Source organism: Mirounga leonina, unplaced genomic scaffold, assembly GCF_011800145.1.
Source record: "Mirounga leonina isolate KUSES-001 unplaced genomic scaffold, KU_Mleo_1.0 Mir_93, whole genome shotgun sequence".
Taxonomy (NCBI): Eukaryota; Metazoa; Chordata; class Mammalia; order Carnivora; family Phocidae; genus Mirounga; species Mirounga leonina.
The window spans coordinates 41,612,915-41,621,089 of record NW_023270854.1 but is presented as its reverse complement, the minus strand read 5'-3'; the positions used below and the strand labels follow the sequence as shown (position 1 = coordinate 41,621,089).

General features: G+C 33.4%; 1 non-coding gene across 1 annotated transcript; it reads left to right on the top strand.

Annotated features, from left to right (window-relative positions):
- Positions 1–466: 466 nt before the first annotated feature.
- LOC118004809 lies at positions 467–589 on the top strand. The gene has a single exon (XR_004677699.1). It is a non-coding gene; the product is annotated as a U6atac minor spliceosomal RNA (small nuclear RNA).
- Positions 590–8,175: the final 7,586 nt, after the last annotated feature.

Here is an 8,175-nt window from a genome sequence, read left to right as displayed (position 1 = left end):
ACTTAAAAAAATGGATCTCCACCATTCTCTTTAGAATAAAATAAATTTCAGGGCACCTGGGTGGCTCAGTTGGTTAAGTGACTGCCCTCAGCTCAGGTCATGATCCCAGCGTCCTGGGATCGAGTCCCACATTGGGCTCCCGGCTCAGTGGGGAGCCTGCTTCTCCCTCTGACCCTCTCCCCTCTCATGCTGTTTCTCTCTTGCTCACTCTCTAATAAATAAATAAATAAATAAAATCTTTAAAAAAAAAAGAATAAAATAAATTTCAAATGAATAAAATATCTACATACATAGTTTATATGAGTCTAAAAATGAAATTATAATCACATAGAAAAGAATTTCAAGGTATAATACAAAATTCAGAATCATAAAAATATGATAAATTTTATTACATAAAAATTTAAACTTTAACAATAAGTGACTAGAAGGCTTACCATAATATGGTAAAAAATAAATAAATAAAGGAATGTTATATGAAAGGAGAGAAGGTTAGCACTCCCCTTGACAAGGTCAGAAGAGGCCCCCAGGCCTGACAACATGCATATAGTTAAGGCATTTCCATGTTCATGGCATCTAACCATTATTTTTGCCCTGCATGGGGCTCTGGGCTCAGCTGCCAGTTTGCTTGTCCCTCTCCCTCCCCCTCTGCTCCTCTCCTGCTGACCACCCCCCCACCCCGCTTGAGAGTGCATGCTCTCTCTCTCTCAAATAAATAAATAAATACATACATACATACATACATACATAAATACATAAAAATCTTAAAAAAAAAAAGGAATCTATAAAATTGGGAAGTATTTACCACACATATGAACTTTAAGGCCTGATATTCCTATTATACACAGAACATTTGACAGCACAATATAAAGCAAATGAACAAATGATACCACAGTTTCAAATGTCAAATACACATGTGGAAAGTTGTTCTGTCTCTCTCACAGCACAGTTGTACTGATCTGCCATTCCGAAAAGCTTAGCAGATGAGCAATGGATCGAGAGAAAGGGGGCAGCAGAGAAACAGCCTCCCTCCCACTTTTTTGGCATGACATTAGCCATGTGTGTATCCATGTGGATCTAGTGGACACTGCAGAATGCACCTAGGCTTGAAACATTTGCTGATATCTCAAGTAAAAGGGTTCTTGGCCAACCAAGCGTATCTCAGCAGTAGTGATTTTATAGAAGCAACTGTATTGGCAGGAAGTAAAAAAAGTCAGGCTGAAGCTTGCTAACAGAGTGTAACACACATCAGTGAACTCCGCAGTAGGCATAACACACAGTACCCTGCCTCCTTGGAGAAAACAAACCAAAACCAAAACCAAAATGAAAGCAAAACAAAACAAAATATAAAAATTTCACCCATGAGTCCTAAGGACTGCTACCTAGAAGAATCAATGATGAGTCAGTGTTAGCCAGAGGGCAGCAGCATAGCTGATAGCGAATTGCAATTGCTTCCCAGTCAAGAATAAAGCTTATGTGCCTTTGTGTATGTCCCACCCATTCCCTTACCTAGAAAAAAAAAAAAAAAAAAAAAAAATATATATATATATATATATAAATAGGAAGGAGGGAAGTAAGATAAAAAAAGGAATGATCTGTAGAGCATGTCTCCTTCCCTAGTGTAGAGCCCCAGCCAAGGGTCAAGTCTGAGGCAGGGTAAGGGAAGAGATGTGTTTAGAGTTGATTTGGGGCTTCTTTAACAATCAAAGTGACTAGAAAGCTATTGGATTTGCCTAATCTATCATTGAGGGATGGAATCTGAGGTGTCTTATATTTTCTTTCCATGAAGGTACCATTTTAGTAACTCCACATTCATTTCATCTCCACATTCTTCATATAATTCTGGAGTTTGGCTTTGAATTGTGGAATACTCAGGTAGTTCAGTGGCTTGTGACCTAGCAGGGTAGGGCAATCACACTTGAGAATTCAGTAATTATGTGCAAACAGAAATTAAGGATAGTTAGTAGTGGTTCATCTAAAGGCAGTCAACTATAGAGACAACCCCATATTCCTTCTATTGAGATTCTTGTTTGATATTCAATCTTTTGTTTGCTTCTAATTATGAAGAAGTCTAAGTGATTCAGGTATAATCTCATAATTATTTTGGTAGGAATATATGCTCTCAGTGACATGGGGTATTAAAAAATGATTATTAGGCTAAGATGTGGTGAAAGAATGATTTATATTCCACTTAATTAAGTAGAGTCATATTTAGTGGGGAAACAACTAATCTAGATGCCATATCACCTGGAACAATGTGCCCACTGACGGAGAAACTCAGGTGATTGGGAAAATTTTGTCTTATTCTTTAATAGTAGATGAATTACGTATAAACTATAGAAAAGTTTTCTTCAAGACAATAAAATGTTAATCAAGAGAAAAATAAGCTAAATAAAGGTAATTATGTAACTATAATGGATACTATTATTGCATATTTTCTGCTTTTTATCTTACCTGATTTAAATAGCCACTGTATAAAATAGTATCATATACAGTATTGTGATATATGTAATATATATTATTATATATGTAATATATTTGTCAATAATAGCACAAAGCAATGGGTGGGAGCAAAGCCATAATGGGAAATATGATAGATGGGGAAATAGTAATTATATAATATTATGGAATTTAACAATAGATAAAATATATATATAATAAAATTACCCCAAAAGGGCACCATTTGTATATATGTATTTCCAGAAAAGATCAGAGAAGGCCTTAATCTTTCACCTCTGACTGACCTTGAGGCTTCTGTACAAGCAAGTTGTGAAATTTAAGGCAGAAATGTGGACTAATCTGCTAAAGCACTGTAGACCTACCCGTAAAACAAACAGAATCCTCAAGCAAAGGCTGGGAAACTTATTAGTTCAAGACAATTAATGCAATATCTGTCCAATAATTAGCTGACTACTAGGCTAATTGAGTCGATTTCAGAAGCCATACATGACAAAGAATGCAGAATTTAGAGACATAAACCAGGAAATTGACTAATAAAAATTACAACAGAGTTGTAATATATTTACAATATAAATATTATATTATTTAAAACCCAATTTTCAACAAAAGCATATGAAACGCAAAGAAATAGAAAAATATGGCCTATAAAAGTAAAAAAAAATAAATAATAGTGGATGGAAACTGTTTCTAATGAAGCCCAGATATTGGTCTTATTAGTCAAAGGTTTTAAATTAGCAATTCTAAGTATGTTCAAAGGATTAAAGAAAACCATATCTAAGAATTAAAGAAAAATTAGAAAGATATTTTGTCAAATAGAGAATATTAATACAAAGATGGAAATTATCTTAAACAAATAGAAATTATGGAGTTAAAAATAACTGAAATTAAAAAACCATTACTGTGGTTTAAACTAGGTTTGAACTAGCAAAATTAAAAAAAAAAAAAGTTGTTAATTTTAATGCCCAAAGCAATTACTAAGAAAATAGTTTTTGAAATATAATAAAAAAGAACAAGAAAATTTTCTAGTATATTTTTAAAAAATATCTAACTTAAAGACAGAAATCAAAGAATAGAAACAAAAAACTGACAGAATAGGAAGGGAGAAATATACAATTCAATAATAAAAGTTGAAGACTTAACACTCTGCCTTCCATAATGCATAGAACAAGTGGGCAGAAGACCAAAAAGAAAATAGAAGACTTGAACAACAGTATAAAGTAATTAGATAACATTTATAGTACACTCCTCCAAAAGGAATATATACATTCTTCCCTAATTACACATGAATATTCTCCAAAATAGACCATATACTAGGCCATAAAATAAGCCTTGGTAAAAATAAAAGAATTGAAGTCATATAAAGCATATTATCCTCAGACTAAAGTGAAATAAAGTTAAAAATCAGTAACAGACAGGGGTGCCTGTGTGCCTCAGTCAGTTGAGTGACTGACTCTTGATTTCAGCTCAGGTCGTGATCTCATGGTTGTGAGATCGAGCCTGTGTCAGGCTCTGTGCTCAGCGTGAAGTCTCCTTAAGATTCTCTCCCTCTTCATCTGCTCCTCCCCCTGCTCACCTACTCTTGCTCTCAAAATAAATAAATAAAATATTTAAAAAAATCAATAACAGACATTATCAGAAACCAGTAACAGTTTTTGAGAAGTATACAAATATATGGAAATCAATAAATTAATCAATGAGTCAAAGAAGAAATCAAAAAAGAAATAGGAAAGTGCTTTCTAGATGAATAAAAATGAACACACAAACCTCTCAACAAAGTGGGTTAGAGGGAACATGCCTCAACATAATAAAGGCCACGGGGCGCCTGGATGGCTCAGTTGGTTAAGCGACTGCCTTCGGCTCAGGTCATGATCCTGGAGTCCCAGGATCGAGTCCCGCATCGGGCTCCCTGCTCAGCGGGGAGTCTGCCCCTCCCTCTCCCACTCCCCCCTCTTGTGCTCTCTCACTCTCTCTCTCTCAAATAAATAAATAAATAAAATCTTTAAAAAAAAATAATAAAGGCCATATATGAAAAACACACAGCTAGTATCATAGTCAGTGGTGAAAAACTGAGAGCTTTTCCTCTAAGATCAGGAATAAGACCAGGAATAAGATCAGGAATAAGACTTTTATTCAGCACAGTTTAGTAGGAGTCCTAGCCACAGAAATCAGACAAAAGGAAGAAGAAAGAAAGAAAGAAAGAAAGAAGGAAGGAAGGAAGGAAGGAAGGAAGGAAGGAAGAAAGAAAGAAAGAAAGAAAGAAAGAAAGAAAGAAAGAAAGAAAGAAAGAAAGAAAGAAAGAAAGAAAGAAAGGAAGGAAGGAAGGAAGGAAGAAAGAAAGAAAAAAAAGAAAGAATGAAAAGAAAGGGAGGAAGGAGAGGCATCTATATTGGTATAGAAGAAGTTAAACTGTCAGTATTTGTATATGATATGATATTATACATAAAAACCCTAAGACTCCACCAAAAAACTACTAGAAGCAACAAATGAATTCAGTAAAGTTGCAGGATACAAAAACTAATACCAAGAAATTGGTAGCATTTCTATATACTAATAACAAGGTAGCAGAAAGAGAGATTAAGAAAATAGTTCCATTTATTATTGCACCTAAAAGAATAAAATACTTAGAAATAAATTTACCAAGGAGATAGAAGACCTGTACTCTGAAAACTATAAAACACTGATGAAAGAAATTAAAGACACAAATAAATAGGTATTCCATGCTCATGGATTAGAAGAATATTGTTAAAATGTCCATACTACTTGAAGCAATCTACAGATTCAATGCAATCCCTATCAAAACACCAAAAGCATTTTTCACAGAAGTAGAACAAATAATGCTAAAGTTTGTAGGAAACCACAAGAGACCCTGAATAGCCAAAGCAATCTTGAGAAAGAAGAACAAAGCTGGGGGTATCACAATTGCAGATTTACAAAGCTATAGTAATCAAAATAATGTGGTATTGGCAAAAAATACACAGATAGATCAATAGAACAGAATAGAAAACCCAGAAATAAACCCACAATTATATGGTGAATTAATCTATGACAAAATAGGCAATAATACAATGGGGAAAAGACAGTCTCTTCAATAAATGGTATTGGGAAAACTGGACCACTTTATAACACCATATACAAAAATAAACTAAAAATGGATTAAAATCCTAAATGTGAGACATAAAACCTTAAATATATCCTAAAAGAGAAAACAGACAGTCATTTCTTTGATATTGGCCAAAGCAATGTTCTTCTAGATATGGTTCCTAAGGGAAAGAAAACACAAGCAAAAATAAACTATTGGAACTACATCAAAATAAAAAGCTTTTGCACAGTGAAGGAAACCATCAATAAAATGAAAATGCAATCTTCTGAATGGGAGAAGATATTTGCAAATGATATATCTGGCAAGGAGTTAACATCCAAACTAGATAAAGAACTTATACAATTCAACACCAAAACAAACAAACAAACTATTGATTAAAAAATGGACAGAGGACCTGAGTAGATATTTTTCTAGAGAAGACATACAGATGACCAATAGACACATGAGAAGATGCTTGACATCACTATCATCAGAGAAATGCAAATCAAAACCATGATGAGATATCACCACACACCAGTCAGGATGGCTAGTATCAAAGAGACAAGAAATAACAAGTGTTGGCAAGGATGTGGAGAAAAGGGAACCCTCATGCATTGTTGGTGGGAATGTAAATAGGTACAGCCAGTATGGAAAACAGTATGGAGGTTTCTTGAAAAATTAAAAACAGAACTACAAATGATCCAGTAATTCCACTACTGGGTATTTATCCAAAGAATATGAAAACGCTAATTCGAAAAGATGTCTGCACCCCTGTGTTTACTGTGGCATTATTTTCCATAGCTTTTTCTCCTCTAAATCTCAGAATATTTCGAAATTTATTTTCTGCACTTTATAGATTAGACACATTAGTTAGGTTAAATATTTCATTCAAGATCTTACAGTTAATAAATGGCATCACCAAGACAGGAACCCAAATCAATTAATTTAAAGCAAATACTCTAACCCACAAACCTATATATTTTTTATTAGATATTAAAGAAATAAGAATAAGAAATGAATGAGAAACATTTACTCAACCAATGATATTTTTACAGCTGCCTTATAAGTGGTTCAAGAGATTTATCATTTGAAGTAGGGTTTAATTGAATATATATTCCTATATCAAAGAAATGTTGAGGAAGTAAATTTTCAGGATTTATTACCATAAGCACTCTTCAACTCATTCCTTGCATGCTAACTGAGGTTACCTATCTTGAGGCGTTGTTTCACTTTACTACATATCTGAGTATATTGGAAAGCATTTAGAGGACATAATAATAATCATTATTCAAATGACAAATAGAAAGGAAATCCTCAAGTAAACATTCAGTGGAAAATAGCTAAACAAATAAATGCTATTCCAAATGGGAAGATGGCATTTTCACAGTAAGTCAAAATTAGGTAGAGTTTATCTGGAATCTAAATTGTTTACAGTGAGTTTCCCTAAGTTAATGATTAGAATCGGGTTTTGACATTCTGTTCAAAAGCCTTCTACCTGAAATTTGGACAATCTTAGTTTTGATGTGGTCTATTTGATCTGCTTCTTTGTTGTCCTTGGAATAATTTACTTGGTGTTATTTTGTAAAGTCTCTCTTACTGATGATCATAAAATCTCTAGAATTTTAGAGCTAAATCTAAGTAGCAATCTAAGTCCAACCTTATCATTTTACAGGAGAGGAATTTGCAGTCAAGATACGTTAGAACTGACCCAAATATTTTTCCTTCAAAATATGAGAGGTTTTCTTCCATGGGCTTCTTTAGGGAAAAGACTACCCAGTTTAGTTATTAACCTATTTCAAATAATATGCTTGAATTATTTAAATTAAATTTTAGTATTATTTTCCCTAAGATTGTACTTGATTAAATTTAATATTATTTTCTTCTTTTTAATCTGAGCTATTTAAATAGATCACATGTTCTCTTTATTCTTATTCTTAAATGACAAATATCTATCCAAACCAGTTAACTGCCAGAACACAGGGTGCAGGGTTCCTTTTAGCATCTCTCACTGTATCGCTCAGTAATGAAAGACTCCAACCCTCTAATCTTTAGAAATCTTTGAAATCTCCACATTAAAGAGTTTTTAATCGTGTTGCTGTGCTGGAATAAGAATGGATATCCTCTGCTGCCTTCTCCGTCTGGCTAGTTGTACACAAAGAACATAATTTATCCCCAGCAATTTGAAGCAGTCTGAGATTCTCTGAAGGTCAGAGAAAGTACATACAAGGCTACATCTACAACTTATATATTGTAAAAATTTCTCAATACCCTATAACTTTGCCATCAATATTTGTCCTAAGTTTGATTCAGCACAGTTTCTAAGTAGGGCTGTCATTGTTCAATAGGAATTGCACATAAATAAGAGATCTGGCTTCTTCACCCATTTTGTGCATGCATAAGCTAAAATTATGTTATAACCTACATATGAAGGATTTTAAAAAGCTAAAAGAACAATATTTACCAGGATTCAGCTCAAAAACCTCAATAGCATCAGTGAAAGCCAAGAATGTATTGTAGGCATTCCATAAACATTTGTTTAGTTGAATTACAGAAGCTTTACTCAGTCTTGTTTTTTTTCTTTTTTCTTTTCTTTTTTCTTTTCTTTTCTTTTCTTTTCTTTTCTTTTCTTTTCTTTTCTT